At 39.7% G+C, this 16,294-nt stretch overlaps 1 protein-coding gene and 1 pseudogene across 1 annotated transcript in view; both read right to left on the bottom strand.

Annotated features, from left to right (window-relative positions):
* The window catches only part of ARG1 (arginase 1), a 283,819-nt gene that overhangs the window by 107,425 nt on the left and 160,100 nt on the right, over window positions 1-16,294 (bottom strand). The gene's annotated exons all lie outside the window — the stretch shown is intronic.
* On the bottom strand, window positions 8,554-9,028 carry LOC116475936 (large ribosomal subunit protein eL21-like; annotated as a pseudogene).

The following is a 16,294-nucleotide window of genomic DNA, read 5'->3' as shown; positions in this document are numbered from 1 at the left end:
AGAAGCAACCATGGCTATGTACCTCTTTGTGTAGGCCCAGTAGGAGAGTGAAGTTGGCCTTTAAATTAAATGAAGGCCTTTCCCCAGGGATTCCATCAAACCTCTTCTCATGTTTCATTGGCAAGAATTGGATCATTGGCCCAGCTTTTAATCATTGGCAGGAGGGATTGAATTATTTTCCACTCAAATAGATTCACCACTTGGTCCAAGATCAATACTCCAAAGATCATTACTGCCACTCACCATGGAGGTAAAGTAGATGCTGGGTAGATTTCCCCAGCACCAGTCAAGTGGCACAACTTCTCTGTGCTTTGTTTTCCTTCTCTATCTGTTGAGAATAATAATAGTACCTGTCTCAGAGAGACTTCATTCAATGCCTTGCACTAAGCAAAAGCCCAATAAAAGTTTGCCCCTTTCTGTTGCCTTCTGTTCCTTCCTAGCATGACTATTGTTTTTGTTATTATTACTACTTACTGAATGTCTGTGTAAGCAGCAAAGTTTGGGGAAAAAAGCGTTGAAATCTCTTTTTAGAAGATATATATGGCTGTTGCTAGAACATCCTCATCCTGTTTCTGACTGATCAATTGTGTTTACATGGATTGTCCATCACATTAGAATCTGAATGGCATCAGTAATAAATTTTATCATTCACAATTGGCTTTCATAGATTTATTAGTGAGATGAAATTTTTAATTTTAAACTTACCACAGAAATATTTTTGACAATTGAAAATTAATTTTTCCATGAGGGTATCTTTCCTTTGGCTTTTTGACATACACAGTGCTATGCTTTCACCCAATGTTTTCACAAAAGAACTCGCTGGCAGGCACTGAAGCAGAATAGAGGAAGATGAGGAATAACAACAGGAAAAGGAGGCCTAGATCATCATCACTTGCAAAATGTTTCCCCTATTGATGCCTATTTTTTACAATTTTTTTCTTCTAGGTTATGTTTTGTTTGATATTCTAATGTATTTGTGCTACTATCTTCTCAACCATACACACTTATACCTATCAAAACCAACATAAATTATCCACACAATAAACAGAGAGAAAAAATTACTTAATAGCTCCATATGGCAGACATATGAGATAATATCAAATAGCCTAACATATAGAGTTCCAGATGTAGAAGAGAATATGGCAGAAGAAATAATTTAAAATATAATGCCTGACAATTGAAGAAAAACATAAACCTCAATATTCAATCACATTTAAGCACATTTATTACTCTAGTCTCGCACTGCTAATAAAAACATGCCTGAGATTGGGTATAAAGGAAAGAGGTTTAATTGACTCACAGTTCCACATGGCTGGAGAGGCCTTGCAATCATGGCAGAAGGCGAACGAGGAGCAAAGTCACATCTTACATGGCAGCAGGCAAGAGGACATGTGCAGGGGAATTCCCCTTTATAAAACCATCAGATCTTGTGAGACTTAATCACTATCATGAGAACAGCACAGGAAAAACTCACACTCATGATTCAATTACCTCCTGCCAGGTCCTTCCCATGACTTGTGGAGATTATTACAACTCAAGGTGAGACTTGGGTGGAGACAGAGAGCCAAACCATATCAGCATATCATAGTCAAACTGCTAAAAACCAAAAATACATCTAAACAATAAAAGCTGAGCGAGTTTGAGGCCAGCAGAACTAGGCAACATGAGATACTAATGGCAGTTCTTTGGGCCAAAGAAAAATAATCACATATGGAAGCATAAATCTTTAGAAAGAAATAAAAAGCACTGGAAAGAGAAATATCTGAGTAAATAGAAATACATAATTTTTCTTTAAAATTTTAAAGAGGCTATTTACCATTTAAAGTAAAAATAGGCCGGGTGCTGTGGCTCAAGCCTGTAATCCTAGCACTTTGGGAGGCTGAGGCGGGGGGATCACGAGGTCAGGAGATTGAGACCTTCCTGGCTGACACGGTGAAACCCCATCTCTACTAAAAATACAAAAAATTAGCCAGGTATGGTGATGGGCGCCTGTGGTCCCAGCTACTCAGGAGACTGAGGCAGGAGAATGGCGTGAACCTGGGAGGTGGAGCTTGCAGTGAGCCGAGACCACGCCACTGCACTCCAGCCTGGGCAACAGAGCGAGACTCCATCTCAAAAAATATAAAATAAAATAAAAATAAAAATAAAGTAAAAATAAGCAATATATTGTGGGATTTAGTACATTTGTACAAGTAAAATATATGACAATAGTAGCACAAATGACTAGAGGGTAGGTAAATGGAAATATACTGTTGTAAGTATTTTACATTATTTGTAAAGTGGTAGAATATGAAGTCAAGGTAGACGGTAATAAATTAAGGGTACATATTTTAATTTGTTGAGCAGTTCTGTTCAATAGAATTTTCTGAAATTAGAGAAATGTTCTGTCATCCTTACTGTCCAATATAGCAGTGACTAGCCACATGTGACTATTGTGCACTTGAAATGTGACCAGTGCAACTAAGAAATTGGAATTTTAGTTTTAACTAATTTAAACTTAAATAGTAATATATAACTAATTGCTACCGTACTGAACAGAACAACTTTAGAATAACTACTGAGAAGATACAAAAAGGTATATCTGAAAAGCCAATATAGAAGATTTTTTAAAAGTATAATAAAAACAACTGGTTAATCCAAAAGAAGAAAAGAAAAAGAGAAAAATAGAACAAAGAATAGATAAAATAAATAAAAAACAAGTAGCAAATGATGGTAGGCCTATACTCAGCATATTAGTAACTACATTAAATATAAATGCACCAAAATCTTGGTTGTCAAATGGGATTTAAAAAAAAAAAAACAAACAGAACTGGCCAGGTGCAGTGGCTCATGCCTGTAATCCCTGTACTTTGGGAGGCCAAGGCAGGTAGATTGCCTGAGGTCAAGAGTGTAAGATCAGTCAGGACAATGTGGCAAAATCCTGTTACTACAAAAAATACAAAAATTAGCTGGGCATTGTGGGGCACACCTGTAGTCCCAGCTACTTGTGGGTGTGAGCTGGGAGGCTCACCTGAGCTTGGGATGTCAAGGCTGCAGTGTGCTGTGTTCACACCACTGCACTCCAGCCTGAGTGACAAAGTGAGACCCTGTCTCAAAAAAATTAATTATTTAAATTAAATAAATTTTAAAACCCTAGAACCAACTCTATTCTCTTTACAAGAGACACCCTTTTTCTTTTTAGATCATTTTAAATTTACAGAAAAGTCATGAGAATATACAAAGAACTCCTTTACCCAGAATCACTAACGTTTTATACTTTGGCACATTTATTCTTTCTCTCTGATTCTTCTAAATCATTTGAGAGTAGGCTTCATATAGCGTGCCCTGTTACCCTTGATATATTAGTATATATTTTCCAAGAAGAATACTCCTACCTCTCCTCAGTACAATTAACAACACTGATACAATACTTGTATTTAACATGTAGTTCAAATTCCAATATTATCGGTTGTCCTAATATTGTCCTTTAGAGAAATTTCCTCCAATACAGGATATAGTACAGAATCACAGATTGTATTTAGTTGTAATGTCTCTTCAGATTTTCAAATTTCGAGCAGTTCCTTAAGTCAAAGATTAGAAAGGTATAAGTTGAACTCTCATTAATTGCAGATGATATGAAAAGTCAAAAGAATCTGCATACTACTATAACCAATAAGTTAATTTAGCAAAGCCATCAAATATAAGGTCAATACTTTTTTTTCATCAACTCTTAAATTCTGGAGTACATGTGTAGGATGTGCAGGTTTGTTACATAGGTAAATGTGTGCCATGGTGGTTTGCTGCACAGATCAACCCCTCACCTGGGAATTAAGCCCAGCATCTATTAGCTATTTTTCCTGATGTTCTCCCTCCCAGTGACCCCTGACAGGCCCCAGTGTCTGTTGTTCTCCATGTGTCCATGTGTTCTCATCGTTCAGCTCACACTTATGAGAACATGTAGTGTTTGGTTTTCTGTTCTTGTGTTAGTTTGCTGAGGATAATGGCTTCCTGCTCCATCATGTCCCTGCAAAGGACATGATCTCATTCCTTTTTAAGGCTGCATAGTATTCCATGGTGTATATGTACCATATTTTTTAAATCCAGTCTATTATTGATGGGCATTTGGGTTGATTCCATGTTTTTGCTATTGTAAATAGTGCTGCAATGAACATACATGTGCATGTATGTTTATAATAGAATGACTTATATTATTTTGGGTATATACCCGGTAATGGGATTGCTGGGTCAAATGGAATTTCTGCCTCTAGACCGCTGAGGAATTGCCACACTGTCTTTCACAATGGTTGAACTAATTTATACTCCCACCAACAGTGCAGAAGCATTCCTTTTTCTCCACAACCTCGCCAGCATTTGTTTCCTGACTTTTTAATAACTGCCATTCTAACTAGTGTGAGATGGTATCTCATTGTGGTTTTGATTTGCCTTTCTCTAATGATCAGTGATGTTGAGGTTTCTTTTTTCATGTTTGTTGGCTGCATGAATGTCTTCTTTTGAGAAGTGTCTGTACATGTTCTTTGCCCACTGTTTAATGGAGTTGCTTGCTTTTTCTTGTAAATTTGTTTAAATTCCTTGTAGACTCTGGATATTAGACCTTTGTCAGATGGGTAGATTGCAAAAACTTTTTCCCTTTCTGTAGGTTGTTCACTCTGATGATAGTTTCTTTGCTGTGCAGAAGCTCTTTAGTTTAATTAGTTCCCATTTGTCAATGTTTGCTTTTGTTGCAGTTGCTTTATAAGGTCAATATTTTTAAGTCAATGGCATTTCCATATACATGCAACAAACCATTGTGTAATTAAACTTAAAAATAATCCATCTACAACTTAAAAATAGCAAGTATTTAGGAGTAAATTTAATAAAATAAAATCAAGCCTTCTATGCCTAAAACTACAACAGAAAACTACAAGAAAACCACTGCTGTGAAAAAATTAAAGAAGACCTAAATAAATGGAAAGACATAGCATGCTCATGCATCAAAGATTCAATACTTTTAAATTGTTGATTCTAACCCTAAACAAAATATCAGCAGACATTTTTTGTAGATATTGATAAAATGATTTTAACATGTATATGGAAAAAAGGAGCTGAAATAGTCAATCTTAGTAGATAATCTCAAGAAGAAAGACAAAGTTAGAGGAGAAACATTGAAAGATTCTAAAGCTTATCAAAAAGCTATGCTAATTGAAACAGCAGATATTCTATTTCACATAAGGATAAATTCATAGATTAATGGATCAGAATGGGGAGCCTAGCTACCTGATGTTTAACGAAGAGGCTAATAACATTCAATGTGAAAAAGAACGATCTTTTCAATAAGTGATGCTGAAGTAACTGCATATCCACAAAGGAAAAAAAAAAAGAATTTAAATCTTTCCTTATACTATAGACAAAAATTAATTTAAAAAATCATTGACCTAAGTGTAAAAACCATCAAGTTTCTAGAAGAAAATAGAAGAATATTTTCTTTAACTCTGGGATAAGCAAAAAATTCTTAGAAGACACAGAAGAACCAACCATCAACGAATTCAATTATAAATTGGATTTTAGCAAACTTTACCTATGGGTAAAGATGTCCCATTACTACTTTAATTTTGGGGGTCTTAAAAGAGGATTCTACTGATCCCATCTTTAATTTGGTCTTTATGGCCATAGCTAAGATTCAGTCAGAAACAGTTTTATTATCCAGTCCTGTATTGTCTGGGCTCTTGGTGTTCCCCTTCAATTCTGCTGGCAAATTGGCCAGTCCTTCACTGAGCTCATTTCTTTCTTGCAACAACCTGTTCATGATCTCAATGTTCTGTTTTCATGTCTTTCTAATTTTACAATTTGATTAGGTATATTTTCTGTCTCCCAAGGTATAGCAGATGATAGTTTATCCAAATGTTTCGACAGTACATACCACAGATTGTAAGTTTTCCAGCTGCCTATGCTGGATTTTATACCACCTGCCTCCTAGTTCCAAAGACATATTGTATATTTTAGGTTTTTATAAAGGTACCATCTTACTTCTAGTACCAATGTCTGAATTAGTTCATTTTTGCTACATAATAAACCCAAGATTTCAGTGGCTTATAGCAATAAACATTTATTTTTATCCTCACAGGCCTGCACATTGCAGGGATTTGGCCAATCTAGGCTGAGCTTTGCTATGCCAAGCTGAACTCCAGGCTCTAGTCCAGTTTATTTCTGCTACACATATTTTCATTCTCAGACCTTTAGAAACAAGTACCAGCTACCTGAGGTGTGCTCTTTTCATTACAGTTCAAAGGAACACATGGAAAGACTTTACTTGAGTCAAGTACATTGATCTTCCAGTGGCCAAATAAGGTCATGTGACCAAGCTCAATGTCCTTGGGGCAGGGAAGTACACTCTACCCACCATGACACAGTGGGGAGGTATAATTCTATAACAGGGATTGGGGGAACAACTGAGAACAGTTATCTAATCCACTCTTCAAAAATAGGAAACAATTTAAATTAAAACATACTAAATCTATTTCTAATGAAGTCAGAAATAACACTACTAAACGCAGTGATAACTGCCAACAGCAACAATAGCTGATGCAGCATAATATAGTAGCAATATTAGTCAATGCAGAATATTAAAATCAATTTACCACATAGGTAAATGTGGTAAATTTAGGTATATATACCTAAAATGGTATATACATATTTTAGACCCACTAGATCAGTGATCTTCCTTTTCCAAACTTAATTTTTCAATGAAGGTTGTTTTCCTAAGAGCTACTTACTAAAATTCCATGGACCAGTTTGTAAACTGATGATCTATCTAGACCATTCAGCAAACAGGTAAAAAGGCAACAGGAAGAAAGACATCTCTGTGGACTCCATCTGACTGGAGTCACCGAGTAGCTGCAAGTTCTGCAAATTCCAAAGCAAAATGTTCCCTCACTTTTACATATGATTCCTAAAATACATAAAGTGCCAATTACAAGAGGTTTTTCAATGGTTAAGTTATAAAAAGCCAGAGCAACTGTCTTTTGAAGCTAATATTCATGACCAGGTGTTTAAAATGTACAATGATGAAATTCTAGGCAATAAAGAATAATGGGGAGCTTGATGTTTCTCAAATGGCCATACCTAGTTTATTTTAATGCTGAAAATGATGCCACTTACTCATATGAATGAATCATCATTGTAGAGCTTCTGCTAGTCACTGCCCCTTTTCATTTCTTCTCATTGTTGTTGTTAATTTCTAGTGTCTAAAGATTAGGTAATAAATCAAAAATAGCTAGAGGCCCTCCTACCAGCAACCTTTTGTTTTTAAACGCTGCGAAGCTTTGACACTCCAGTCACTTAGCTGCAATAGCAGGAGGAGACAACACATCCACCCGCCCATGCTGTTCCTCCTGAATTGTTTCCCACCCAGACATAGCTCAGCTTGCCAAGGTACAGGACTTGAGAACTCATTTCACATTTCATTCTCCCCCTCTGTTCAGCACTCCCTTCAGATTCTTGAAAGCAAAAAATCTGCCACATTTTTTCAAGGAAGTAGGCTCTATATTTAGAGGGCTTTTGAGAATTAAAATCATCACCCTAAATCACAGGTATAGCTTTTTCCTCTTGGGCCCCCTTAACAAGAATAGGTTAGTTTTAAGAGCTGCACAAGGCATGTAAGACAAAGCAAAGAGAGCGCAGAACTTAAGAGGCGAAAGAGGAGATCAACGTGGAGATAGAAACAACCAATAAAATGTAAAAGGTAGAGCAATCTTGCAACTGTGTATAAATCAGTGGCAGATCTCACGAATCTATCTCCAGCCCCACATTATGAGACACAATTGAGTGAGATTGAAAGCTGAATTTGGGGGATGGCAATTTTGTAACATTATTTTGCCTTCGCCATTCATCAAAGGTTGTATTTTCCTCAGTGCGTTTCACTGGAACCTCACAAGACACTATTTCTGGGCGTTGTTTCTTATCTGACAACAGTAGATACTGAGAAAAGCTGGTGATGGTTTGAGTGTCCATGAGATCACTCTGAGTTTTAGAGTTCTGGTTTTCTATCATCGTATTTAGCTTAAAGAAAAACCACCCAGTTGGAGAGAAATATGTATGTACTTCTTTAACTGGAATCAAAACACTCAAAAAAGCAAAATAATTTGGCTGAGAAAACAATGATCGCTGATTATGATAATGATGACTACTTCTAGGGGATTTGAATGCCTTCTGATTCAAGGCTGGAGAAATAAATTATGAGCAATGTAATTTTGGTGTTAAGAGCTGATTAATTATATTCAGATTCTTTGAATATTGGTCATTTATTCATTCAGTTAACAAATATGTATTCAGCGTCTATCAATGCTTGTTTCAATGGTGGTGGGAGGGGATAGACAAAATTACCCAAAATGTGGAATCAAGGTTAAAATTCTTACAGGAGCTAAACAGATAGAATAAAACACAAAAGGAACTTGGATTCAGGCTGAGCCTCTCTGTAGCAGGTTATAGATCTGCTTGCATCTTTTCTTAGTACATTCATCCTCATTTCTTTTTTTTTTTTTTTTAAAGTCCAGAGGTCTTTTGCTTCTTTTACACCTATTATGCCATGAATGCACAGGGAATAGGCTCCAGCAGCTCAGGCTTCTTTCCATTGGTTCTCACAAAGTGTGCTTCTCTGGGTGGAGTGGACTGGCCCTTTAGTTGAACCCAGGAACTTTTCTCTTTGCCTTCCTTCTTTTTTGGATTATTTTCCTTCACACATTTCAGGAAATGATCTCAGCTCCTGGAACGCTTAATATGCTCAATATGCACATTAATTCTCTTGCCAAGATCTTGCCCCTGTTTGTTTACAACAATGCCAATAGCATGCTGGGTGACACTGTAGACTCTTCCAGTTTTGCCATGGTAACACTTGTGGGGCATTCCTTTTGGAACAGTATCCACCCGGTGGATGCCTACAAAATCGCCTTTCTGGCAGATTCTCATGTTTGTGGCCAAAGGAACAATTCCATGTTTTCTAAAAGGCCTGGAGAACATTATCGGTGCCTCTCCTCTTTCCCTTTGTGTTCCTCATTTTGGTGAATTACTGGAAGATCGCAGTTCCTGCTGAAAGGTTCCCAAGCATGTTAGTTGCTTTACTTTGATTGCTCATCTTGTCCCTTTCATCCTGAATGACTTCCCAACAACCATCGACACGTGATAAAATCCAGACTTTTCTTTAATACTCACTTTACTTACGAAAGATTCTCACTGTATATATGTTGAATTCAGTACATGAGAACATAAAATATTTTTCATTGCACATTTATCAGTCAAGAAAATTGAAGAAACCATTAAAGTAAGACAAGGACTTTTCTCATTCTGAGTACATTTTAAGAGGTAGCATCTTTGGCTCATTTGGAAATGAAGTAAAGATTTTGTTATAAATGATTTCATCACGTAGAATGACCTTTGAAGGTCATTTTATCAAGTAGAAAGTTCTTTTAAAGTCATGACCAGATTGTTAGATAATGCCATGCAATATGCCTAGAATGTAATTAGATATTGTTCTAAAAGCTATAGGAGTTATGTATTCCTTACTATGCAGCCATAAAAAAGAATGAGTTCATGTCCTTTGCAGGGACATGGATGAAGCTGGAAGCCACCATTCTCAGCAAACTAACACAGGAACAGAAAACCAAACACCACATGTTCTCACTCATAAGTGGGAGTTGAACAATGAGAACATATGGACACAGGGAGGGGAACATCACACACTGGGGCCTGTCGGTGGGTGGGGGCAAGGGAAGGGATAGCATTAGGACAAATACCTAATGCACGTAGGGCTTAAAACCTAGATGACGGGTTGACGGGTGCAGCAAACTACCACAGCACATGCATACCTATGTAACAAACCTGCATGTTCTGCACATGTATCCCAGAACTTAAAGTATAATGAAAAAAATTTTAAAAAAAGAGTTATGTATTCCTAAAATACAAAAAGTATTTGAGAAGAATGCACATCAAACTCAAAGACATTTTGAGTTAAATGGAAAGATCTTTATTTATATTTTTCAACTTTTATTTTAGATTCAGAGGGTACATGTGCAGGTCTGTTATATGGGTAAGTTCCATGGTTTGGTGTACAAAGGATTTCAAGACCCAGTCATAGTACCCAATACACAGTTTTTCAGTCCTCATCCTCCTCCCATCCTCCACCCTCACATAGGCCCCAGTGTCTATTGTTCTCCTCTTTGTGTCCATGTGTACTAAATGTTTATCTCCCATTTATAAATGAGAACATACAGTATTTGGTTTTCTGTTCCTGCATTAGTTTGTTTAGATTGATGGCGTCCAGCTGCATCTATGTTACTGCAAAGGACATAAATTCATTCGTTTTATGGCTGCATAGTATTCTATAGTGTTTATGTGCCACATTTGCTTTATCCAGTCCACCGTCGATGCTCATCTAGATTGATTCCATGTCTTTGCTATTGTGAATAGTGCTGTGATGAACACATATGTGCATGCGTCTTTTCAGTAAAATGATTTATACTCCTCTGGGTATATACCCAGTAATGAGATTGCTGGACGGAACAGCAGTTCTGTTTTAAATTGAGAAGGTTACAAACTGCTTTCCACAGTGGTTAAACTAATTTACATTCCCCAAAAAAAGTGTGTAAGTGCTCCTTTTTCTCTACAACCTTGCAACATCTGTTATTTTCTGACTTTTTAATAATAGTCATTCTGACTGGTGTGAGATGGTATCCCAGTATGGTCTTGGTTTGCACTTCTCTAATTAGTGATGCTGAGCATTTTTTCATATGCTTGTTGGATGCATGTATGTCTTCTTTTGAGAAGTGTCTGTTCATGTCCTTTGCCCATTTTTTAATGGAGTTATTTGTTTTTTGTTTGTTGACTTGCTTAAATTTCTTATAGATTCCTGATATTCAACCTTTGTCAGATTCACAGTTTGCAAATATTTTCTCCCATTCTGTAGGTTGTCTGTTCAGTCTGTTGGTAGTTTCTTTTGCTGTGCAGAGCTTTTTCATTTAAGTAGATCCCATTTATAAATTGTTACTTCTGTTGCAATTGCTGTTGGAGATTTTGTCATAAAATCTTTGCTGCCAAGGCCTATGTCCAGAATGGGATGTCCTGGGTTTTTTTCTAGGGTTTTTACATTTTAGGTCTTAAATTTAAGTCTTTAATCCATCTCGAGTTGATTTTTGGGTATGGTGAAAGGAAAGAGTTCAGTATCAACCTTCGTATATGGAAAGATCTTTAAATGTCTTCAGGGCTTTGTCACAGTTTTAAAACATAATCATATATTCATTGACACTTCTGCCATAGAAAAGAGGGGTCTATGTTTTCTCTTGAATATCACTGGGGCTTGTGACTCTTTGACCAATCAATTCTAGTGGAAGAGACTTCTGAGGTTCCATCATTAAAGGCCAGACAGCCCACTCATTGAATGGAACACTTTCTCTTAGTGCCCTAGGTAGCCAGGTAAGAAGTTTGAAAACCCTGAGGTCATACTGCTAGGAAGGTCACATGTAGGCATTTCAATTGACCATCCCTGCTAGGCTCTGCCTTCCAACCATCCCCCTAAAGTACAAAACCGTGAAGCCACATTGTGAAAGAGGCCAGGCGGAGACCAAACTACACCGGTCGCAGTCAAGAGATCTTTATTGGAGGTATCAAGCGGCACCACGCAAGGAGAAGGAAGAGAAGAGAGAGAGGGCTGCTGGTGTGCTGGGTTTTATATCCCTTGGGCCTACGTGGATTGGGCTAGGGGCAGGCCCAAGGGAAGGCGGGAGATGCTTCTTTCTGATTGACCCTCCTTTGTCGGGTTCAGACAGTGCCCAGTCAAGGAGGGGAGAAGAACCCGGAATCAGCCCCATCTTAAGGTACGGCACCATTTTAAGGTACCCCATGTTACCTAACACATTGGACCCTTCAAAACATTTTATTGTATTTCACAGTTTTGTGGGCCAGGAATGGCACAGGGTTCAGTTGGGTGATTCTTCTATTCCATGTGGTATTAACAGAAGTCATCTGATAGAACAAAACAATGAATCAGCTAATGAACCAGCAACAGAGACAAGCTCAGCAGTTTCTGTCCAAATACCTGACCCACAATATTGTGAGATATAATAAAATGATTTTTTAAGCCACTGAGTTTTGTAATAGTCCATTATGTAGCTGGAGTAAGATCCTTCTGCCAACAATCCCTGAAATAATAAAAAGAACATAAGAGAGTGATTTATGATGCTGATGAGTGCAGGACCTCATACTCTGTGAGTAGAAAAAGAATTGGATAATATATAAACTGAATACCGGAATGTTGACTATGATTGCCATCAAACCACCCTTTTCGGAGAATCCTAATATAATAGAGCAAAACATATCCCATCAGTGCCCTATCAAAAAGAATCCAATCTGTCCCACTGAAATCCCCCATTCTTATGAAATTTCAAGTGGAATTCTGTAAGATGATATTCCATGAGACAATATCCTTCAAAATTTTTGTGATGGTGTAATTATTCCCTGGATGGTTAAACATCTTTCAACTCTATAAAGATTTAGAATTAAGTAAAGAAATGTGTAAGTAAATCAAAACCACAATATTAATGCTTGTGTTAATATTGTGCATCCTTTATTTTTATGTACTTGTTTATAAGAATTTGGCCAGGCTGATGCTCTTTTCAGACTCAGCCCGCCTGCACCCAGGTGAAATAAAGAGCCATGTTGCTCGCACAAAGCCTGCTTGGTCTCTTTACACAGACGCGCATGAAATTTGGTGCCGTGACTCAGGTTGGGGGACCTCCCTTGGGAGATCAATCCCCCATCCTCCTGTTCTTTGCTCCGTGAGGAAGATCCACCTATGACCTCAGGTCCTCAGACTGACCAGCCCAAGAAACATCTCACCAATTTCAAACCCGGTAAGCAGCCTCTTTTTATTCTCTTCTCCAACCTCTCTCACTATCCCTCAACCACTTTCTCCTTTCCACTCTTCAGTCTCTCCCTTCTCTTAATTTCAATTCCTTTCATTTTCTGGTAGAGACAAAGGAGACACATTTTATCCATGGACCCAAAACTCTGGTGCCGGTCACGGACTGGGAAGGCAGCCTTCCCTTGGTGTTTAATCATTGCAGGGACACCTCTCTGATTATTCACCCATGTTTCAGAGGTGTCAGACCACGCAGGGACGCCTCTCTGATTATTCACCCATGTTTCAGAGGTGTCAGACCACGCAGGGACGCCTGCCTTGGTCCTTCACCCTTAGCAGCAAGTCCCGCTTTTCTGGGGAAGGAGCAAGTACCCCAACCCCTTCTGTCCATGTCTCTACCCCTTCTCCATTTTTTGGGGGGCAAGAAACCCCCAACCTCTTCTCCTTCACCCTTAGTGGCAAGTACCGCTTTTCTGGGGGAGAGGCAAATACCCCAACCCCTTATATCTCTGTGCCCCGATCCCTTATTTCCGCACCCCAACCTCTTATATCTCTGCACCCCGATCCCTCATTTCCACGCCCCAACCTTATATCTCTGCACCCCAATCATTTCCATGCCCCAACCTTGTATCTCTGTGCCCCGACCCCTTTCCCGCTTTTCTGGAGGGTAAGAACCCCCAAACCCCTTCCCTCCCTGTCTCTACTCTTTTCTCTGGGCTTCACTGTGGGCAACCTTCCATCCACAATTCCTCCTTCTTCTCCTTTAGCCTGTGTTCTTAAGAACTTAAAACCTCTTCAACTCTCACCTGACCTAAAATCTAAGTGTCTTATTTTCTTCTGCAATGCTGCTTGACCCCAGTACAAACTCGACAGTAGTTTCAAATAGCCAGAAAACAGCACATTCAATTTTTCCATCCTGCAAGATCTAAATAATTCTTGTCGTAAAATAGGCAAATGTTCTGAGGTGCCTGACATCCAGGCATTCTTTTACACATCGGTCCCTCTCTACTCTCTGTTCCCAATGCAACTCATCCCAAATCTTCCTTCTTTCCCTCCCACCTGTCCCCTCAGTCCCAACCCCAAGCGTCGCTGAGTCTTTCTAATCTTCCTTTTCTACAGACCCATCTGACCTCTCCCCTCCTCCCCAGGCAGCTCCTCGCCAGGCCGAGCTACGTCCCAATTCTTCCTCAGCCTCCGCTCCTCAACCCTATAATCCTTTTATCACTTCCCCTCCTCACACCTGGTCCAGCTTACAGTTTCATTCCGTGACTAACCCTCCCCCACCTGCCCAGCAATTTACTCTTAAAAAGGTGGCTGGAGCTAAAGGCATAAGTCAAGGTTAATGCTCCATTTTCTTTATCCCAAATCAGATAGAGTTTAGGCTCTTTCCCATCAAATATAAAAAACCCAGCCCAGTTCATGGCTCGTTCGGCAGCAACCCTGAGACACTTTACAGCCCTAGACCCTAAAAGGTCAAAAGGCCGTCTTATTCTCAATATACATTTTATTACCCAATCTGCTCCCAACATTAAATAAAACTCCAAAAATTAAATTCCGGCCCTCAAACCCCACAACAGGATTTAATTAACCTTGCCTTCAAGGTGTACAATAATAGAAAAAAGTTGCAATTCCTTGCCTCCACTGTGAGACAAACCCCAGCCACATCTCCAGCACACAAGAACTTCCAAACGCCTGAACCACAGCGGCCAGGCGTTCCTCCAGAACCTCCTCCCCCAGGAGCTTGCTACAAGTGCCAAAAATCTGGCCACCAAGCCAAGGAATGCCCGCAGCCCGGGATTCCTCCTAAGCCATGTCCCATCTGTGCAGGACCCCACTGAAATTCGGACTGTTCAACTCACCTGGTAGCCACTTCCAGAGTCCCTGGAACTCTGGCCCAAGGCTCTCTGACTCCTTCCCAGATCTTCTTGGCTTAGCGGCTGAAGACTGATGCTGCTCGATCGCCTCGGAAGCCCCGTAGACCATCACGGACGCCGAGCTTCGGGTAACTCTCACAGTGGAGGGTAAGTCCGTCCCCTTCTTATCAATATGGAGGCTACCCACTCCACATTACCTTCTTTTCAAGGGCCTGTTTCCCTTGCCTCCGTAACTGTTGTGAGTATTGACAGCCAGGCTTCTAAACCTCTTAAAACTCCCCAACTCTGGTGCCAATTTAGATAATACTCTTTTAAGCACTCCTTTTTAGTTATCCCCACCTGCCCAGTTCCCTTATTAGGCTGAGACACTTTAAACTAAATTATCTGCTTCCCTGACTATTCCTGGACTACAGCTACATCTCATTGCCGCCCTTCTTCCCAATCCAAAGCCTCCTTTGTGTCCTCCTCTTGTATCGCCCCACCTTAACCCACAAGTATAGGATACCTGTACTCCCTCTTTGGTGACCAATCATGCACCCCTTACCATCTCATTAAAACCTAATCACCCTTACCCCGCTCAATGCCAAGATCCCATCCCACAGCACGCTTTAAAAGGATTAAAGCCTGTTATCACTTGCCTGCTACAGCATGGCCTTTTAAAGCCTATAAACTCTTCTTACCGGTCCCCCATTTTAGCTGTCCTAAAACCAGACAAGGCTTACAAGTTAGTTCAGAATCTGTGCCTTAACCAAATTGTTTTGCCTATCCACCCCATGGTGCCAAACCCATATACTCTCCTATCCTCAGTACCTCCCTCCACAACCCATTATTCTGTTCTGGATCTCAAACATGCTTTCTTTACTATTCCTTTGCACCCTTCATCCCAGCCTCTCTTCACTTTCACTTGGACTGACCCTGACACCCATCAGGCTCAGCAAATTATCTGGGCTGTACTGCCGCAAAGCTTCACAGACAGCCCCCATTACTTCAGTCAAGCCCAAATTTCTTCCTCATCTGTTACCTATCTTGGCATAATTCTCGTAAAAACACAGGTGCTCTCCCTGCTGATTGTGTCCAATTAATCTCCCAAACCTCAATCCCTTACAAAACAACTCCTTTCCTTCCTAGGCACGGTTAGTGCGGTCAGAATTCTTACACAAGAGCCAGGACTGCGCACCCTGTAACGTTTCTGTCCAAACAACTTGACCTTACTGTTTTAGCCTAGCCATCATGTCTCCGTGCAGCGGCTGCTGCCGCCCTAATACTTTTAGAGGCCCTCAAAATCACAAACTATGCTCAACTTACTCTCTACATTTCTCACAATTTCCAAAATCTATTTTCTTCCTCATACCTGATGCATATACTTTCTGCTCCCCGGCTCCTTCAGCTGTACTCACTCTTTGTTAAGTCCCACAATTACCATTGTTCCTGGCCCGGACTTCAATCCGGCCTCCCATATTATTCCTGACACCACACCTGACCCCCATGACTGTATCTCTCTGATCCACCTGACATTCACCCCATTTCCCCATATGTC

The sequence above is a fragment of the Hylobates moloch genome, unplaced genomic scaffold, assembly GCF_009828535.3.
Source record: "Hylobates moloch isolate HMO894 unplaced genomic scaffold, HMol_V3 SCAFFOLD_2, whole genome shotgun sequence".
NCBI lineage: Eukaryota > Metazoa > Chordata > Mammalia > Primates > Hylobatidae > Hylobates > Hylobates moloch.
Note: the sequence above shows the minus strand (reverse complement) of the source record. Positions and strands in the feature narration are given on the sequence as shown.